At 39.9% G+C, this 21,714-nt stretch overlaps 1 long non-coding RNA gene across 6 annotated transcripts in view; it reads left to right on the forward strand.

Annotated features, from left to right (window-relative positions):
* Positions 1 to 21,714, forward strand: part of LOC147366665 (uncharacterized) — a 312,135-nt gene that overhangs the window by 43,668 nt on the left and 246,753 nt on the right. For all 6 annotated transcript variants that reach the window (XR_015169445.1, XR_015169444.1, XR_015169446.1 and 3 more), the window contains exon 2: positions 1,514 to 1,582. This is a non-coding gene — a long non-coding RNA (uncharacterized LOC147366665). The remainder of the gene's footprint in view (positions 1 to 1,513; positions 1,583 to 21,714) is intronic.

Raw genomic sequence — 21,714 nt, forward strand, 5'->3', positions numbered from 1 at the left:
ACAGTCGGCTACGACTGAGTGATTATCACTGCTATTCCTGTGACTTTTCTCTCAGAGAACTTTTGTACATTCTGGACTAGAATATTCTTTCTCCAAGTATTCACATGGTTTTCCCCCTCATTTCTTTCAAATCCTTGTTCAAATGTGGACATATAAGCGAGAACTTCTCTGACCATCCTGCCTAAAACAGGAAACTGTTGGGACTTCTCTGATCGTCCAGTGCTTAAGACTCTGTGCTTCCACCACAGGAGGTGAGGGTTCGATGCCTGGTCAGGGAACTAAGATCCTGCATGCCAGGTGGTGTACCGCCCCCTGAAGGAAGCTGTTTTCTGATCACTGTATACCCACTATCCCCTGGTTCTCTAACATGACTTTCATCCCTTATTCTACTTAATTTTGCATCTTAGGATGTCTACTGTTTGATATATTATTTATTTACCTATTTGCACTTTGTTTTATGGCTTATCTCTTTTCAGTGAAGTATATGTTCCGTGGAGGCCTGGACTTTTCCTGTTTTGGTCACACTTTGTCTCCTGTACCTATGACATTACCCAAACCTAGTGGGCACTTGATGTTCACTTGTTCAGTGAATGAGTATATCATTGGAGTTTTCAAATATATGGCCCTTTTTCTTGATATAAAGCGATCTAAATTGCATTTTCATCCTTTACAACAAGGTTTCTTGAACTTGGCACTTTTGGCATTTGAGGCCGTAGATTCCTTGTTGTGGGGGGTTGCCTGGTGCTTTGTAAGGTGTTTAATAGCATGCCTTCCCTCTACTCAGTAGAGTTAGGACCAAGCTCCCAGTTGTGATGAGTGAAGATACCTCTGGATATTGTCAGATATCCACTGGGGACCAAATTTACGCCTAATTGTGACTCAGCTCAAATATGATCTCCGTTAAGGTTTGACTGATTTTACCCTCAGTCTGAGTTAGTGCTCCTTTTTGTGTGCTTTGATAGTAATTTGTGTGTATCTCCCCCTATTTGTGTGTGTGTGTGTGTGTGTGTGTGTGATTGTTTTCTATGTATCTACATAGTAATTACCTCCTTAACTGTCTATACCAACCAAATGGTGACACCCTTGAAAGTAAGAACTCTGGCTTTTAATCTCTGATCCTCATGTGTTTAGCATTGTTCTAGTACACACAAATGTATGAAAATATGAGAAAGTGTTTTTGAGTGATGGAGTGACTGAATGGCGCTTATTTTCCTGGCTAGGTAAAACCACTGAAAACAGGTTTGATACATTCCTCCCCATTTGGTAGTCAAGAAATCAACTAGGGCTTTGACAATCCTAGGATAAATAAACAGAACTATAGAGGGAAAAAATCTGAGAAATGAAGGGCAGTGAAGATTAGGGCTGAATGCCCACTGTAGGGAAGTAACTCCTATCAAAGAGAATCATTCAAAAGTCTGTGCAGACATAGGTGCTATGGATTATTTGAATAGTTTAGGCATGCCTACATCTAATGCACCAGAGGTGGGTAATTTTCTGCCCTATTTTTTCCCAGGACATGAGATGAAACTATCAGTGACATTATTTCTCCTCTCAAAAATTCTCCTGAAAAAAGAAATCTGAGGTAAGTGATACAAAAACAAGCTTGTGACTCATTTGTTTTAGATATTGCTGAGCTATTTAAGTGAGAGTATGAGCAATTTGATTCTTGCATTTGGACTATTTCACCAAAAGTGGGATGTGTAATTTTATACATATTTGAAGTTCTTCTTGTTTTTCTGGTTTGATGTTCTCTCCTGCTTTGCAAAAATAAAGAAAGAAATAAGTGAAGCTTGCCTATCCTGCATTATTTTTTCAAGTGTCCAAAAAGATTTAGTGTTTTGGTAATAACTGGAATAAAATTAAATTTCATTTTAAAATCACATTGAAAGTTTTCTAACATCTTTATCTAGAGAGATGTCAGTATGCATATTTTCAGGCAAAAGTGGAATCTACTGTGTATGTAAAATATATTTCTGGTGATAAACACTGATGGGAGGAAAAGGCACAAGCTTTCCTTTAACCCTCAACCCCAAAACTTCACACACATTCTGTGGGAAGGCTGAGTGGGAGAGGGATGAAACAGACCTGGAAAAGATAGAGTAGTTGCTAACGGAGACTGAGGAGGTAACTTCATATCCTTTCCTCCCCTGGAAATGTCAGAGAGTAATTTCATGTGCCTAATATCGCTTTATCCTTAGAATATCCTGTGAAATAGACAAGACATATTTTTTCCTCCATCTTACAGTAAAGGGTAATGATGTCTGCAGTGACTAAATGATTCCAGTAAAGCTGCCATTCTGGTAAGGAGGCATCCATTCAGTGGAACTCAGCCATTCAGTCTCACTTTATGAGGAACACTGAGTTCACCTATTGCCTGACTCACTTCATGTAAAGTGGTGTGATCTCTGCAGAACCCTCAGGAGGCTCATTGATGTTCATGATCAGATTTCATGAGGTTCAGAGGAATTATGAAATGGATCACTGTGATGGATGTCTTTACACGTGCAAAAATCCACTGGAAACATGAGTGAGTTATCTTTGGTTGCTTCTGCCAAACTTCATGATTCAACACAAGTCCTAAAGGAGAAGAGGTCAGATGACTCAGTTATTAATTTTTTTTTTTGATGACTTGTGTATTCTGCTTTAGGAAACTAAAATAGAATGGCCTAAATTGAGGGTGATATCAGGAACAGTAGCCCAAGAATCATGATCTTGTTTTTCCTCTCCCATTCTCCTTCTACACATTTCTGAATAACTAATGCTTACTCCTTGGAAGGATAGTTTTGACCAACCTAGATAGCGTATTAAAAAGCAGAGACATTATTTTGCCAACAAAGGTCCGTCTAGTTGAATCTGTGGTTTTTCCAGTAGTCATGTATGGATGTGAGAGTTGGACTGTGAAGAAAGCTGAGCGCCGAAGAATTGATGCTTTTGAACTGTGGTGTTGGAGAAGACTCTTGAGAGTCCCGTGGACTGCAAGGAGATCCAACCAGTCCATCCTAAAGTAGATCAATCCTGGGTGTTCTTTGGAAGGAATGATGCTAAAGCTGAAACTCCAGTGCTTTGGCCACCTCATGCGAAGAGTTGACTCATTGGAAAAGACTCTGATGCTGGGAGGATTGGGGGCAGGAGGAAAAGGGGACGACAGAGGATGAGATGGCTGGATGGCATCATGGACTCGATGGACGTGAGTTTGAGTGAACTCCAGGAGTTGGTGATGGACAGGGAGGCCTGGCGTGCTGCAATTCATGGGGTTGCAAAGAGTTGGACATGACTGAGCGACTGAACTGAACAGAACTGAACTTGTTGTTCAGTCACTAAGTTGCGTCTGACTCTTTGATGACCCTCATGGACCCTCCTAGCCCTCCAGGCTCCTCTGCTATAAAGCCCTTCAAATGAAAAGAACTTCCTGGTGCTGGGCTGCTGAAAACACTAGATTAATATTGTTTTATTTTAATATCATTGATTTACAATGTTCTGCCAGTTTCAGGTGTAAAGTGATTCAGTTATGCATATATATAAATAAATATATTCTTTTTTTATATCCTCTTCCATTATAGATTATTAGACAATTGAATATAGTTCCCTGTGCTATACCGTAGGTCTTTGTTGGTTATCTATTTTATATACAGTATTAGCTATATATATATTTTAATTCCAAACTCTTAATTTAGCCCTTCCCCCGCCTTGGTAACCATAAACTTAAAAAAACACAATATTGGCTTGAGAGAAGAAAGAAAAGTAGTTTGACTCTTTATTGACTGCTGCTACTAGGAAAAGAAAATTTGATGAAACAGCCTCAATCTGCGGGATATTTTAGCACAAATGTGAGCACAGAGGAACTCCAACTGTCATCAGCAAGCTCAGACTTGAGTGTTTTTTTCTTCTCCTGGTTCTGGCATAAACTCAGAGAAGTAAGGGTCTTTCCTAGTTCCTCCAGTTACTCCAAATTCTATCCTAAAACAGGTTGAGCCTTTAAAAAGCGAAGTATGTGGAAAACCTTTGTTATGCTCCTCATTATGTAGTTTTACCATGTTTTAATGTTTTCCTTCAGACTTTATCAAGTGCCAACAATGTCAGCATAAACAAGAAAAGCCTAAAACAGCCATGTGAAATTTATGACTACTGTTGCTGTAAAATGGTAAGGTATACTATTTACATCAGTTATTCGTGGTTTTTTTTATCTTGGTGCTAAATACCTAGTAATTGTCTGGTAGATATTTGCTGAATGAAAGAATAAATGGGTTACTAGCAGGGCCTTTACTATTTCAGACCCTGTGTTATATGCTGGCATGTTTTGGCAAGTCAGACAAGGTCTGTACCTTTCAGAAGTTTGGAGTCTAATGGAATCAGACTCATTCATGATCATACACATATATAAACTGTGATTTGAACTGTGAAGGAAAATTATCTCTTCGAGAAAGTTTTCTACATTCTGTAGAAAAAGGAAAAGTTTTGTTGCCTTGAAAAAAATGGTTTGATTTTCCTGGGTGGTACAGTTGTTAAGGATTCGCCTGCCAATGCAGGAGATGCAAGAGACATGGGTTTGATCCCTGGATCAGGAAGATCTCCTGGAGTAGGAAATGGCAACCCCCTCCAGTATTCTTGCCTGAAAACTTCCATGGACAGAAGAGCCTGGTGGGCTATAGTCCATGGGGTCACAGAAGAGTCAAACATAACTGAGAGACTGAACACATAGATATACAACTGATTAAAATGGATCAGTTTTCTTCTTTTTATTCTATTTGCCAAGAAACTCAGACCTAATTTGAGTCTAATTTCATAAATTATGATTTATTCATTTTTATTGATCTTAATATTCTAGTTATTCATTTTTTCATTCCATAAATACATATTGAATACCTGCTGTGTACCAGGCTGCAAATATATACAGTATTAGACAGGCATATGGTATTAAAACAGACATGGTCCTTACCCCTATAGAGATTACAGTACAGAGGGGAGAAATAAATTAATTAGTAATTATGTTAGAAGTATAGTCACCACATGTGAATAGTCTTATAGGGCTAGGTACTAGGCATGGTACTAGGAAGAAAATAATGGACAAGAAGGAAGACTGATTTCTTTCTTCAAGGAACTGGTATTTTGAATGGAGACCTGAAAGATGAATTATGCAGATGGTGAGAGAGAAGGGGTGTGTGTGTGTGTGTGTGTGTGTGTGAAGTGGCTTGAGAATTGGAAGCGTGGAGGACCCAGTGAACCAGCGCAGGCAAAGGAGTATAAAAACTCTTGATGTGGAAAGATCTACTCTGTAACAACTAAAAGAAAGCCCAGTTGGCTTATGCTTATTGAACTAAAAGGAGAAGGGCACTAGATGGCATAGGAGGTCATGCAAGGCTTGTAAGTCTCCTTTAAGGATTTGATTTTTATCTTAGGTTCATAAAAAGCTGTGGAAAGAATTTCACGGGAGAAGTGACGTGAGTAGAATCGCATTTTATTGTGTTTACTCTCTCAGCTCTCTGTGAAGTAGATTTGTTATTGTTCATTTGCTGAGATGTGTTCAAATCTTTTGCGACCCTATGGACTCACTGTAGCCCACCAGGCTCCTCTGTGGGATTTCCCAGGCAAGAATATGGGAGTGGATTTTCATTTCTTTCTCCAGGGTATCTTTCCCTGACCCAGGCATCGAACCCATGTCTCCTGCATTAACAGGCGGATTCTTTACTACTGAGCCACCAGAGAAGCTGTGAAGTAGATTAGAAAGAAACAAGTGAGAATTAAAAATATTGTGATCAACCATTCTTGTTAAGATTTTCAGTAATGTGTATAACATTGCAGTCTTTTTGTTTAAATTTAAACTTATCATTGCCATGAGGAAGATTCTGTCTTTTCCTTTTGTGGTTGTTTGAAATAGGCCATTTAAACAGGTCACTGAATATTGTCAGGATGATTCTGAAAGGAGCTTTGAAGGCAAATGACTGAAAGGAGAAAACAGTAATAGAAAATAAGAAATAGTAGGGGAAAAAAAGAGGCTAAAGACCCTGAAAGTATTGTTTTATAAGTTTGTTAATGGCTGGCCATACATACCTGAACTTGATTGGAGATGAAGTTTTTCTCGTTTTTATTCACCTGAGCATACAAAAACATCATTAGTAGTGGGACATTAATGTATGTTTGTAGAAATAATTAACTAATTAAGACATTCTTATCTTCTCCAAAAGTCCTTACACTCCATAAAAGAAGCTATATTGGGGAGATTTTTCTTCTTTCTCTTTCCCCTGACTTCTCTCTCCATTAGGGCAGAGATAATTATGAAGTCTATAATGCTATGGACCTTGTCCTTTGTTTTTTGGTGAAAGTGAAAGTGTTAGTCACTCACTTGTGCCCTACTCTTTGCAACCATGTGGACTGTAGCCCGGGAGTTGGTGCTGGACAGGGAGGCCTGCCATGCTGCCATCCATGGGTTGCAGAGTCAAACACGACTGAGTGACTGAACTGAACTGAGACGGTAGCCCGCCAGGCTCCTCTGTCCATGGGATTCTCCAGGCAAGAGTACTGGAGTGGATAGCCATTCCCTTCTCCAGGGCATCTTCCTGACTGAGGGATTTTGGTGGGGAGGGCAATAAAGCAATTAATATAGCAATATGATCTTTACCTTTTCTTGTGATGGAATTGATTGTTTCTGTGAGTTCATTTTTGGTGCGACTCTCTGCCTAGAAAAAAGCCGACTCTAAAGTTTGGAATGTTTAAATTTCACACTGATGTCCTTAAGACCGCCAAAGAGCATGCTTGCATATGAATTCACGTTTTCGGCAAATGCAGAGGAGAATGGGGTCTGTGTTTCAGTCATGCTGTCACTTAGGCGGCTCCTCTACTCTGATAATAGCTCTAACTGGTTTATTAGTCCCTCACACGTATTCATCTCACAATGAAATCATTTGTCTCTTGTTAGGGACGTGCACAATATTGGACAAGAAGTGCCACAGGCTACATTTCAACTCTCCATCACAACCTGACTGTCCAGCAAAAACCTTTAAAAAACACACTCTATATATTTCACACACGAAGTCCCCACAGCCAAATTAAGATGCTGATAGCTCCAGCTAAAGATGCTGGAGTGCTACTGAGAAGGAAATGTTTCTCCACTGCCATATCTATTTAGAATTTCAATTTCAAGCAATTGAACATTTTATTTTTGTGAAGTCTCTGGCTCTGTATGTTTTCAGTATAGGAAGATACATTTTATTTTTTCGTCACTGAAGACTGTAATAGTTGTGATGGGTCAGATATGGAAATAGAATGTTCTGAATGTCATCTCAATATTTTTTTTCAACTGCATGAAAAAAACCTGCTCGTGACCTCCTGACCTCATTACAGTAACTCCTTTGGGAGAAGACATTCAGATATCCTGTCTAGACCCTGACTTCTTATTAGCCCCGTATTCCTGTCCTTTCTAATAACTCAAAATTCCCTACTGGCTCTTATGTTTCCATGAAGCTGTAACTTATTCCAAAATATTTTCCTTCAATGGCACAATAAATTATTCAGCAAAAAATAGCTTAGTATAAATGTATTACCAACTTTCCATCTTCATATTCTAATCTTCCTTTCTCACCCCACATCTATCCCTTTACTAGGCTTCAGTGGGACCTCTATCCATCATCAAGGCACTAATGCAGACATTATCCTCGATACCTCTGTCTTTTTCACTTCTTATATCTGACTATCAAATCTTGTTAATCATGATTTTAAAATATCTCTTAACTTTGAGCTTTCCTACATTTCCTGGTTGCTACTTTATTTCAAGACACATTTTCTTCCAATTGGACCAATAAGGTGGCCTCCGGATGGGTTAATATCTGTTTCTAATAGATGTAGAGTTTGCTAAGACAATGCAGCACCAGTAAGTAGGCGGAAAATACAGTTTAAAAAATTCTCAGGAATAAACAATGACAGATGTTCATGTTTTGGCATAAATTAAACCTCAGAACTTTATTAGAATGTTGAAAGTGATATTAGAAATATTGAGTAAATGCAGACCCATGGCATTCTCTTAGATGTGATAGATACCTATTTTCTCTCTATTTCATATTTCTAGTTCAATCCCAATTAAAGTGTCATGAAGATTGAGTTTTATATTTCACAAAAATACATCAAATAGGATACAAATAGCTCTGCATACATGCAAATGCTTTTTAACATAAGCCAAAGAATATTTGGAAACATAGCCAAATTCAACACCAAGAGAGAGAAATCTCCATGAGACAAAAATGTAGAAAACATGTGACATCAAAGGTGTGAGCAGGGGCTTCTGCCAACATCTCCATAGGTTGTTAAAAATATATTGATATCTTAGCAGTTTGGTTCTGTGTTTTAGATACACACAGAAAGAGAATTTTTTTAACCATAGATATCAAATGGCTAGGGTACTAGTACTAAGTATCTTGCCAAAAGTCAGGATGATCAAGGGTTGCCCTATCCCAGAAATGAACACCAGAAAGGCTCCAACCTCAGCCTATAGGAAATGCAAGAAAGTTTATCTTCCATTAGCTTGTCAGTGGGCACAAAATGCCCTTGAAAAATGAGAACTTCAGATTATGTCAGATGAATGTGAAGGGTCAAGAAATTAAGAGCCAGTGAAATACCTGGGACTTGCTGTGTTGAGCAGGAAACAGTCCAGAACATATTTTCCTTCCCCTAAAAGGAATACATAATAAGATAAAGATGAGCTTCTAGTAAAAGTGTTCAAATCACACAGAATGAACCATTATGGAAGAGAGTCACAGATCCAGTAAGTGGAGAACTTAGATGCTTAGAACTAGAAATAACTAAACAATCTGAAAAAAGTTCACAAAGCTTATTTAAATTATTCAAAGAGATAAAAACACATAAATCATGAGACAAGAACCAAAAATGATTAATTAGAAAGTTTTTTAAAGGTCTCTGTATAAAACATATTCTGGGGACTTTCCTGATGATCCAGTGGCTAAGACTCTGTGCCCTCGACACAGGAGACCTAGGTTCCATCCCTGGCCAGGGAACTATATCCTACATTCCACAGCTAAGAGTTTGCATGATGCAACTAAAGATCCCACAGGCCCCAACTAAGACTCAACATAGTAAGATAAACAAAAAATTAAAAAAAAGAATTCTGAATCCAAAGACTGAACAGTAAGTTAAACAACTGAAAAGAGAATTCATAAACTGGACAGTGAGTCTGAGAAAATGACTTCAACTGCACCATTAGGACAGAAAATGATGGAAAACATCAAAATATTATTTAAGGAATATGGAAGTATGAGAGACAGTATGTGTCTAATAGGCAGTATTTTGTTAGTAATGGGTAAGAATTTTATAAAGTTGAAGAAGAGTTTTATAAAGTTGACTTGCCCGTGAGTGTGCAGGAGTCTCCGGTGGAGGCATGGGTCAGCCGTGGCCTGCTGCAGGGTGGGGGCACTGAGTGCAGCAGTGCCTGCATGGGACCTTTTGAAGAAGGTCACCCTTATCTTCATTACCTCCATCATAGTTTGGCCTCAGATCAAGCAACAGGGATCTGTTTGATCCTCCCATCAACAGAAAATTGGATTAAAGGTTTACTGAGCATGGCCCCACCCATCAGAACAAGACCCAGTTTCCCCCTCAGTCTCTCCCATCAGGAAGCTTCCATAAACCTCTTATCCTTCTCATCAGAAGGCAGACAGATGGAAAACCACAATCATAGAAAACTAACCAGTCTGATCACATGGACCACAGCCTTGTCTAACTCAGTGAAACTATGAGCCATGCCGGGTAGGGCCACCCAAGACGAACATGTCATGGTGAAGAGTTCTGACAAAACGTAGTCCACTGGAGAAGGGAATGGCAAACCACTTCAGTATTCTTGCTTTGAGAACCCCATGAACAGTATGAAAAGGCAAAAAGATAGGACACTGAAAGAGGAACTCCCCAAGTTGGTAGGTGCCCAATATACTACTACAGATCAGTGGAGTAATAACTTCAGAAAGAATGAAAAGACAGAGCCAAAGTGAAAATAATACCCAGTTGTGGATATGACTGGTGATCGAAATAAAGTCCAGTGCTGTAAAGAGCAATATTACATAGGAACCTGATGTTGGATCTGTGAATCAAGGCAGATTCAAAGTGATCAAATGAGATGGCAAGAGTGAATGCTGACATTTTAGGAATCAGCAAACTAAAATGGACTGGAATGGGTGAATTTAACTCAGATGAGCATTATATCTACTGCTGTGGGCAAGAATCCCTTAGAAGAAATGGAGTAGCCATCATAGTCAACAAGAGTCCAAAATGCAGTACTTGGATGCAGTCTCAAAAATGACAGAACTATCTCTGTTCCAAGGCAAACCATTTAATATCACAGTAATCCAAGTGTATGCCCTGACCAGTAATGCTGAAGAAGCTGAAGTTTAACAGTTCTATGAAGACCTACAAGACCTTTTAGAACTAACACCCTTTTCATTACACTTTTCATTACAGGGGACTGGAATGCAAAAGTAGAAAGTCAAGAGATACCTGGAGTAACAGGCAAATTTGGCCTTGGAGTACAAAAGCAAAGGCTAACAGAGTTTTTCCAAGAGGACACACTGGTCATCACAAGGACCCTTTTCCAACAACACAAGAGAAGACTCTACACATGGACATCACCAGATGGTCAACACCAAAATCAGATTGATTATATTCTTTGCAGCCAAAGATGGAGAACTCTATACAGTCAGCAAAAACAAGACCAGGAGCTGACTGTGGCTCAGATCATGAACTGCTTATTGCCAAATTCAGACTTAAGTTGAAGAAAGTAGGGAAAACAGTAGACCATTCAGGTATGACCTGAATCAAATCCCTTACGATTATACAGTAGAAGTGACAAATAGATTCAAGGGATTAGATCCGATAGACAGAGTGCCTGAAGAACTATGAATGGAGGTTTGTGACACTGTACAGGAAGCAGTGATCAAGACCATCCCCAAGCAAAAGAAATGCAGAAAGGCAAAATGGTTGTCTGAGGAGCCCTTACAAATAGCTGAGAAAAGAAAAGACATGAAAGGCAAAGGAGAAAAGGAATGATATACCCATCTGAATGCAAAATTCCAAAGAATAGCAAGGAGAGATAGGAAAGCCTTTCTCAGTGATCAGAGCAAAGAAATAGAGGAAAAAAATAGAATGGGAAAGACTAGAGATCTCTTCAAGAAAATTAGAGATACCAAGGGAACTTTTCATGGAAAGAAGGGGAAAATAAAGGACAGAAATAGTATGGACCTAACAGAAGAAGAAGATATTAATTAGAGGTGGCAAGAATACACAGAATAACTATACAAAAAAGATCTTAATGACACAGATAATTATGATGGTATTATCACTCACCTAGAGCCAGACATCCTGGAATGCAGTCAAGTGGGCCTTAAGAAGCATCACTATGAACAAAGCTAGTGGAGGTGATGGAATTCCAGTGGAGCCATTTCAAATCCTAAAAGATGATGCTGTGAAAGTGCTGCACTCAATATGCCAGCAAATTTGGAAAACTCAGCAGTGGCCACAGGACTGGAAAAGGTCAGTTTTCATTCTAATCCCAAAGAAAGGCAATGCCAAATAATGCTCAAACTACCACACAATTGCACTCATCTCACATGCTAGAAAAGTAATGCTCAAAATTCTCCAAGCCAGGCTTCAACAGTACATGAACCTTGAACTTCCAGATGTTCAAGCTGGATTTAAAGAAAAGGCAGAGGAGCCAGAGATCTAATTGCCACCATCTGTTGAATCACTGAAAAAGCAAGAGAGTGCCAGAAAAACATCTACTTCTGCTTTACTTACTATGTCAAAGCCTTTGACTGTGTAGATCACAACAAAGTGTGCAAAATTCTGAAAGAAATGGGAATACCAGACTGTCTGACCTACCTCCTGAGAAATCTGTATGTAGGTCAACAAGCAACAGTTAGAACTGGACATGGAACAACAGACTGGTTCCAAATCAGGAAAGGAGCACATCAAGGCTGTGTGTTGTCACCCTGCTTATTTAACATACAGAGTACATCATGAGAAATACTGGACTGGATGAAACACAGACTGGAATCAAGATTGCCGGGAGAAATATCAATAACCTCAGATATGCAGATGATACCACCCTTATGGCAGAAAGCAAAGAAAAACTAAAGAGCCTCTTGATGAAAGTGAAAAAGGAGAGTGAAAAAGTTGGCTTAAACTCAACATTCAGAAAACGAAGATCATGGCATCTGGTCCCATCACTTCATAGCAAATAGATGGGAAAACAATGGAAACAGTGGTAGACTTTATTTTTGGGGGCTTCAGAATCACTGCAGATGGTGACTGCAGCCATGAAAGTAAAAGATGCTTGCTCCTTGGAAGAAAAGCTGTGACCAACCTAGACAGCATATTAAAAAGCAGAGACATTACTTTGCCAACAAAGGTCCATCTAGTCAAAGCTATTGTTTTTCCAGTAGTCATGTATGGATGTAAGAGTTGGACCATAAAAAGCTGAGCACTGAAGAATTGATGCTTTTGAACTGTGATGTTGGAGTAGACTCTTGAGAATCCCTTGGACAGCAAGGAAATCCAACCAGTCCATCTTAAAGGAAATCAGTCCTGAATATTCACTTGAGGGACTGATGCTGAAGCTGAAACTCCAATACTTTGGTCACCTGATGTGATAAACCAACTCATTTGAAAAGAGTCTGGTGCTGGGAATTATTGAAGGCCAGAGGAGAAGGGGACAACAGAGGATGGGATAGTTGGATGATATCACCAACTCAATGGACATGAGTTTGAGCAAGCTCTGGGAGTTGGTGATGGACCTGGAAGCCTGGTGTGCTGAAGTCCATGGGGTTGGAAAATGTGAGACATGACTGAGCGATTGAACTGAACTGAACTGATAGAAGTTATCAGAAAGAAAATAAAGATGGCTTATAAGCATACATTTTAAATTGCAATATCTTTCTCATCAGTAGCAATAGTTCTCAAAATATAATGGGTTTACACCCTCAAAATAGTGAAGGAAAATACTGTTGGATGGTGACTTAAATTCTAAATTAAATATGCATGATTTCATTAAAATGGAATCTGAATAGCTTAGGTTATTCTGTGGATTTAACAGAAGTCTCAGTGGTCTAATGGAATGAAAGTTTCTCATTCTCACTCAATTTGCTGCAGAAATATCCAGATTAACTTTTCTCCATGCATTGGCTCCTTAATGCTGGCTACTCCTAACTCTTGGTTCTAGAAACTCACCAAGAGGCCTCCATTTTTTCTTTTTTTTAGCAGCTGGAGAGAAAGGGACACAGAGAGGTTTTCTGTGTCTCTTCTGCTTCAGCTCAGAATTGACATATGTCACTTCTACTCACGGTCCATTGGCCAGAACCAGGCAATTAGCCCACCTAGTTTTAAGGGATATTAACATTGGGAAAGTGTGTCTTTCACTTGCCTGGAGAAAGAGGCAGACTGGGCATTGTGAGCACTAACAATTTCTACCATTGTTCAGCTCTCTTGTCATCAGATCTTCAGTTCACGCTTCTTCCCAAACACAGAGCTTACTAATCCCTTTCTCCTTTTTTAAAAAGAATTTTATTTATTTATTTTTAGTATTTGGCCATTTATTTTTAGTTTTTTATTTATTTTTGTTTTTTGAGTCTTTGTTGCTGCATGGGCTTTTCTCTAATTGCAGCAAGCGGGGGCTACTTTCTCATTTCAGTGTGCAGGCTTCTCACTGCAATGGCTTCTCCTGTTGTGGAGAACAGGTTCTGGGGCAGGTGAGCTTCAGTAGCTGTGGCACATGGGCTCAGTAGTTGCGGTTCCTGGGCTGCAGAGCACAGGCTCAATGATTGTGGCCCATGGTCTTAGTTGCTTGGCAGCCTGTGGGTCTTCCTGGATCAGAGTTCAAACTGTGTCCCCTGCACTGGCAGGTGGATTCTTTACTACTGAATCACCAGAGAAGCCCCACTAATCCACTCCTTAACTGAGAAAACCCAAATGTCTTATTCAGTCACAAGATTATGGTCTAGGTCCAAGATCTCTGGAAGATGCAAAGTCTTCCCTCAATTAGATCCAGGTATAGCAGAAGGCACTAATAGTAAAGAACCCACCCACCAGGGTAGGAGACATAAGAGATGTGGGTTTTATCCCTGGATCAGGAAGATGCTCTGGAGGAGAGCATGGCAACCCACTCCAGTATTCTTGCCTGAAGAATCCCATGGACAAGAAGAGCCTGGAGGGCTACAGGCTATGGGGTTGCAAAGAATCATTTGAAGTGACAGCATGCATGCACATAGCTCTTCTTGGACTGAGGGAACTCTGATACCAAGTTCTCCTCTCTTAAGACACAACTGGTGATGGTGGAATGAGCTTTGCTTGTGTACGATAAGTACTTCCGATTAGAAATGGGGCTGATATAAAATGCACAGCAGTCACTTGTCTGTAATAACTGAAATCCTGATGGCAGACATTATGAGGACATGCTAGCCTAGTGGCGGGGAATGTTCCTTAATCAGGCCCAATTCTGACCTCGGAAGGGGCTTTCTTACCACTCCTTTCTCTACTTTATGGCTCCTCCTTATGGCAAGGTGCTTCCTTTTTGTTGCATATTCCCCTTAGCCACATCTGAAGTGCTGTCGTGAAATATGCTGTCCTTGGGAGATATATTGCTTTCTCATTATGCTACCTGCTCATAGAAATTTGGATGCTCAGGTTTATTTTAAAGCTTGAACAGTCACATGCATTTTTTTAATTCAAGCTTTTTAGTAAATCTCCATCAAAATTTGTTAGACTTCATTTTTATTTGGTTGAAGTCAGTTCCATATGCCAGTAATTACTTCTAGAGTTCGTTTCAAAGTAATATCCTCCAGACATGCTCTATATCTCTTTTTCTTCTCTGCATATCATTTTTTTTCTCTCTCTACTTAATGAGAGCTACAATGCAGATGTCAGGCTCCTGAAGAGTGGATAAATCCTTTATTCTCACCTTTATTCTGAGTAATTTTATCCAGCTGAAAAGTTTTATGGGATGTTTTTCCTTAGTGCCTTTTAAAAAAAGTCTTACACTTTATGGCTTGCAACACAGGAAGATTTGACTTTTCAAACTTACAAGGTCCTGAATGTCTGAATTGCTGGACCTCATAGGCAGATGATCTAAATTTAAACCATGAACTTAACCTGATATCTTGAGTATCATTCAGGGTTTTAGATATAATCCTGGAGAAAACTAGCAGCTCTGTTTATCCAAGCCATGGGCTTTCAACCGGTTGTGATAGAAGAATAGTTGGAGAGAAAAGTTGAATATACTGATAAGAGCATGTCATACACAACAGAGTAAAGAATCTGAGCTGAGTTAAGTCAGAAGTGGACATAACAAAGGGCCTGAAGGAAAAAAATAAAACATCAAATGATTGGTCATCCATGTGGAGAGGAGGACAAATAGCTTTTCTTTTCGTGGATCCTTGGTCCACCTTTGTGGATGTTGACACGGTGCAAAATTGGGCCACTGAGACTATAGTTCCAGAAGGCCTACTCATTTGTTAGCACAGAAACCAGTGTTAAATATTGGTGTACTACCACCCCCGCCTCCCCCCACCCCAGAGGACTCCTAAAGTTTTCAGAAAAGATAATGCTATTCTTTTTGGGGGTGTTATTATGGTTTACTGGCTACTCTTAGCCTCAGATTCTAGGGAATCCAAAATACCTCTAGCTGCTTAGATCACAAGGACAATGGAAAAGTGTAAGAGATAAAATGAGAAATGAATGTACCTTGAGCTGGTGTCATTGTCAGCCATCTCAGATATTTAGAGAAATCACCGGACAGGTAGTGCCTGGAGAAGACAAAGCCCAGGCAAACCTAACTCCTGAAATAGCTGACTGTGTACAGGGAGGCTAGTTCTGGACCAGGCCATTTGTGAAATGACAGCATCAGTGTGATTATCAGCACTATTATATATGTGTTACTGTGTCCTGGATGAAGACTAAATCTGAAGTATCGCAGTAGTAACAATTGAAAATAGTATCTTGACAGAGGAACTTGATACAGTGTGACTTATACACCCCTTAGGGTAATAACACACCCTTAGGGTAATAACACAGCTCTTCACATTTGATAGGTTGAAGTCTCCTGAAATACGCTCGTGAAAGTTTATCTCCCAACTCACCCCCTGCCCCACCTTAATACCAAAAGATATTCTAGGACTTGCTTCCTGCCATAGTACATAGAACCCATGTGCTAGGGGCTTTATAGCACTCATATCACAGCCTGGATGGAGGCAGAGAGCAAAAAGAGGGGTACATATCATAGACTAATCTGAGTCCAAGCCATATCCATATTTCATTCTTTCTTGCCTAGACCCAAAGCACCGAAGGAAAACTAAATTCTGTATTTTTTTTTTTTTAAATAGAACTATTTATGACAGAAAGTGGGAAACGGAAAGTGTACCCTGAGTTATTTTTAATACTAGGATGAATAAATAATTGCATTGCTAAATTCTCTTTAACTCATACTTTCCCTACCTAATTTAAAGCTGTTGTTCATGAGCGAAAGTGGGTACACAGCTTTCTGCCGTCTATAGTAAGCAGAGAATCTTCTGTATTGTCCTGAATATAATAAAATCCATATAAGGTAGTATCACATATCATATCTTCAGCACAGATGGTTTTCACACAACACGTTATGTCATTGGCTCTGTGGTTTTACAAATGGCCTGACCCAGAACTGGTCTTGTATTCACGAGGTAGGTTTTCCTGGGTTTTGTCTTCCTCATCTACCACCTGTTTGGTGGGAGTAAGGCACTGTCTCCCCCTTACAAATCCAATCACAAAATGTCAACCCTAATATGAAGTCAAGAATCTGTATAGATTCACATTAAGACATCATATCTTGCCAGAAAGCATAAAAACCCATTTTGTTTTCTAGCTGTTGATGCAGATCTCTAAAAGGAATAAAATTAATGAGAGTACCGCATTCACAGAAATCTCTGGGTCAGGTCTGCAGATGCCAGCATTGTTGTTATGGTGTCATCACTTGACAATCACAGAGACGGTTTTTAAGAATCCCCCAAGAGCATATTGCACATTATAACTTTTTCCTGTAGTCTTGAATCAGTTCAGAAAGCTTGTTAATTGCTTAAGCTACTCTAAACCTGTTTGGATAGAAAATCATCCAGAAACCTATTAACTCACTCCTCTCTCAGCATGGCCCTTTATACAGACCTGAGTATCAGTTCTAGATAAATTATTTTTTAAAGATATTATTCAATATTTCATCAATTTCCAGCACAATGGGCGCCTTCAAAATAGCCTCCATAATCTTTCTTCCCCCTGAAGTGTGTACAAATCTAATTCCTTGTTAGATGCTAATTGTAACTGCCATATAACTGTGTCTCTGAAACTTTCTAAAAATGTTACCCATATGTCAAGGTCTTTCCCTAACTGCCTGGTTATCCTAATGAGAGAGTTATTTTTTATTTCTCCTGCTGACTGCACCTCATTCAGTTTGTAAGCTAAATATATCGACTATAAAAATATCTTCACTATAACTAAAGATTACCAGTAATGGACCATGACAATAATTGTAATAGATAGTCCTGCAAAAGCATCATTAGTATGGGTTGTGTGAGGCTGGAAAATCTCCCTCATCTTTGGTATATTACTGAATTAACTCATTTTATATGGTAGTTGAAAAACCTCTGGAAAACAAACAAACCCAAGTGAAATTGATCAATGTATAAACATCTCTGAAAGCCTTTGGGTATGCAGAATTTTAAGAAAGAACCTAAACAGTTGATGAGAGAGAATGTAGGCTGAGAGTAGGAAATTGGTGTTCCAAGCTGAAATAAAATCCTTAAGATTGTTGGAGAATATGGTTCTGCATGTAGTGTAGGGGCTCTTATTTTAACCTGACCCAGTGTAATGGACACTGTAGTATGCTGCTGAGACTCCCTACTTAAGGACAATCTCCCAGCTGACTAACTGCCCAGGACTCAGAGCTGAATCTGCTTCCTATAACCACTCTTGGCATCACGTCTTGGGTTAAGTCTCTCTATGGAAACTGCCCTCAGCAGAGGAGAGCTACCTTGGTCAAGGTTATACTTTGGTTCCTGTGGGATTGGCTGATTCTGTTGCTATATATCTTAGTTTGTTTTCTCTCTTTGTGTAATCCTTATCCGTGATGAGGGATCAGATCACAGTCCCTACAGACATTCTGCACCAAATCTCTAGACCTGAAATAGGTACACCATTGCTGTTCCTAATGTGGAGTTGTGTTGATGTTATTTTTATATCATATATAAAGTCATTTACTTGGGTAACTCTTACACTAGGGAAAGGGGAAGTCTCAGATATTTTAAGGACTATTGGACATAGAGTCTCAGCTGATGTTGATACCTAGCACCCAAATTGTCATCATAATCCCTTGGTTAGAATAGGTTAGCCAGGTGATAAAGTTCTGCTCCAAGTTGGTCAAAGAGCAAGTCCACTAGGGGCCATGGAGCAGTGGTCATTACCCAGTCTCTGTTTCTGAGTCTAATTAGAGCAGATATACTTATTATTTGACACAGCAGCAGTTTTAATTTCTTGGCCTGTGGAGTAACAGTTATTGTGGTCGGTAGGATCCGCTTCTTTCTCTTCCCAGTCCTGTCTTTTCTTTCTGTCTTTCAGACAGTGGTATTCTGATAACTGTTTAACAATGGCATCTCCCAAAGTGTGTGTGGGGATCACCCTTGCTTGTTGCATTTGCCAATTTCTGAGACGTAGATTTCCACCATGGCCAGTTTTCAACTATCAACTTGGAATCATTGAACAGAATTGGGAAGAGACACACATAATTGCTTCTTGCTAGCTGGTACAGGTTGGTCCATTTTAGAGGCGTGGCCAGCAGCAGTCCCTAATGGAGCAGCTGTGGCATTGGTGGTATGGACTGTGTGGAGGAACCTGCCAGGCATGGCGTGTGTCTTAGCCAAGTAGTAAGTGATGAGCCTGGAGGAAGTGTGGGTGGTGGCCTGCGCCGGCAGTGGGGCACTGGAGCTGCCAGACTACATCTATTCAAAGATGGTGAGGTGTTACAGACAATAACATGTGATACTGATGTGGCTGGAAAAAATCAGTGCTGAGATCTGGGGACTTTTTCCCCCAGATGGTAATAGTAACTTTATTCCAGGATTTGTGCCATGCTTCTTATGTAAATACATACTGTAATATATTTAATACATATACTGTGATGTGAGATGGGAATACCAGACCACCTGACCTGCCTCCTGAGAAACCTATACGCAGGTCAGGAAGCAACAGTTAGAACTGGACATGGAACAACAGACTGATTCCACATAGGAAAAGGAGTACGTCAAGGCTGTATATTGTCACCCTGCTTATTAACTTATATGCAGAGTACATCATGAGAAACGCTGGGCTGGAGGAAGCACAAGCTGGAATCAAGATCGTCAGGAGAAATATCAATAACCTCAGATATGCAGATGATACCACCCTTATGGCAGAAAGTGAAGAGGAACTAAAAAGCCTCTTGATGAAAGTGAAAGAGGAGAGTGAAAAGGTTGGCTTAAGGCTCAACATTCAGAAAATGAAGATCATGGCATCCGGTCCCATCACTTCATGGGAAATAGATGGGGAAACAGTGGGAACAGTGTCAGACTTTATTTTTTGGGCTCCAAAATCACTGCAGATGGTGATTGCAGCCATGAAATTAAAAGACACTCCTTGGAAGGAAAGTTATGACCAACCTAGATAGCATATTAAAAAGCAGAGATATTACTTTGCCAACAAAGATCTGTCTAGTCAAGGCTATGGTTTTTCTAGTGGTCATGTATAAATGTGAGAGTTGGACTGTGAAGAAAGCTGAGCGCTGAAGAATTGATGCTTTTGAGCTGTGATACTGGAGAGGACTCTTGCGAGTCTCTTGGACTGCAAGGAGATCCAACCAGTCCATCCTAAAGGAGATCAGTCCTGGGTGTTCACTGGAAGGACTGATGCTGAGGCTGAAACTCCAATACTTTGGTCACCTCGTGTGGAGAGTTGACTCACTGGAAAAGACTCTGATGCTGGGAGGGATTGGGGTCAGGAGGAGAAGGGGACAACAGGATGAGATGGCTGGATGGCATCACCGACTCGATGCACATGAGTTTGGGTAAACTCTGGGAGTTGATGATGGATAGGGAGGCCTGGTGTGCTGCGATTCATGGGGTCACAAAGGGTTGGACTCGACTGAGTGACTGAACTGAGCTGAACAGTACACCACAATCCTGAGAACGACGCTGGAAGGCAGATGGGATTATTTCCATTTTATAGATGTAGAAACTAAGACGGAGTGAGGTTAAGTGATGTTAAGTGACATATATATTCCTTAAAATATAAAGGAAGAAAAAAACAGAGTGGCTAAAGAAAGTAAGTTGAAATGGCTGAGGTTTCCTTGATTATTATTTAATCCTTTGTGTTATTTATATATACTTTACTATATGTGCTTTCCCATTCTGTTGTTTTCCGCTATTTCTTTGCACTGATTGCTGAGGAAGGCTTTCTTATCTCTCCTTGCTATTCTTTGGAACTCTGCATTCAGATGCTTATATCTTTCCTTTTCTCCTTTTCTTTTCGCTTCCCTTCTTTTCACAGCTATTGTAAGGCCTCCCCAGACAGCCATTTTGCTTTTTTGCATTTCTTTTCCATGGGGATGGTCTTGATCCCTGTCTCCTGTACAGTGTCATGAAGCTCTGTCCATAGTTCATCCGGCACTCTATCTATCAGGTCTAGTCCCTTAATTCTATTTCTTACTTCCACTGTATAATCATAAGGGATTTGATTTAGGTCATACCTGAATGGTCTAGTGGTTTTCCCCACTTTCTTCAATTTAAGTCTGAATTTGGCAATAAGGAGCTCATGATCTGAGCCACAGTCAGCTCCCGGTCTTGTTTTTGCTGACTGTATAGAGCTTCTCCATCGTTGGCTGCAAAGAATATAATCAATCTGATTTTGGTGTTGACCATCTGGTGATGTCCATGTGTAGAGTCTTCTCTTGTGTAGTTGGAAGAGGGTGTTTGCTATGACCAGTGAATTCTCTTGGCAAAACTCTATTAGTCTTTGCCCTGCTTCTTTCCGTACAATAAGGCCAAATTTGCCTGTTACTCCAGGTGTTTCTTGACTTACTACTTTTGCATTCCAGTCCCCAATAATGAAAAGGACATCTTTTTGGGGTATTAGTTCTAAAAGGTCTTGTAGGTCTTCATAGAACCATTCAACTTCAGCTTATTCAGCATTACTGGTTGGGGCATAGACTTGGGTTACCGTGATATTGAATGGTTTGCCTTGGAAATGAACAGAGATCATTCTGTCATTTTTGAGATTGCATCCAAGTACTGCATTTTGGACTCTTTTGTTGACCATGATGGCTACTCCATTTCTTCTAAGGGATTCCTGCCCACAGTCGTAGATATAATGGTCATCTGAGTTAAATTCACACATTCCCGTCCATTTTAGTTTGCTGATTCCTAGAATGTTGATGTTCACTGTTGCCATCTCCTGTTTGACCACTTCCAATTTGATTTGATTCATGGACGTAACATTCCAGGTTCCTATGCAATATGCTCTTTACAGCATCGGACCTTGATTCTATCACCAGTCACATCCACAACTGGGTATTGTTTTTGCTTTGGCTCCATCCCTTCATTCTTTCTGGAGTTATTTTTCCACTGATGTCCAATAGCATATCAGGCACCTAGTGACCTGGGGAGTTCCTCTTTCAGTATT

The sequence above is a fragment of the Bos grunniens genome, chromosome 8, assembly GCF_055505025.1.
Source record: "Bos grunniens cultivar Pamir isolate PY7600 chromosome 8, Bosgru_T2T1.0, whole genome shotgun sequence".
Taxonomy (NCBI): domain Eukaryota; kingdom Metazoa; phylum Chordata; class Mammalia; order Artiodactyla; family Bovidae; genus Bos; species Bos grunniens.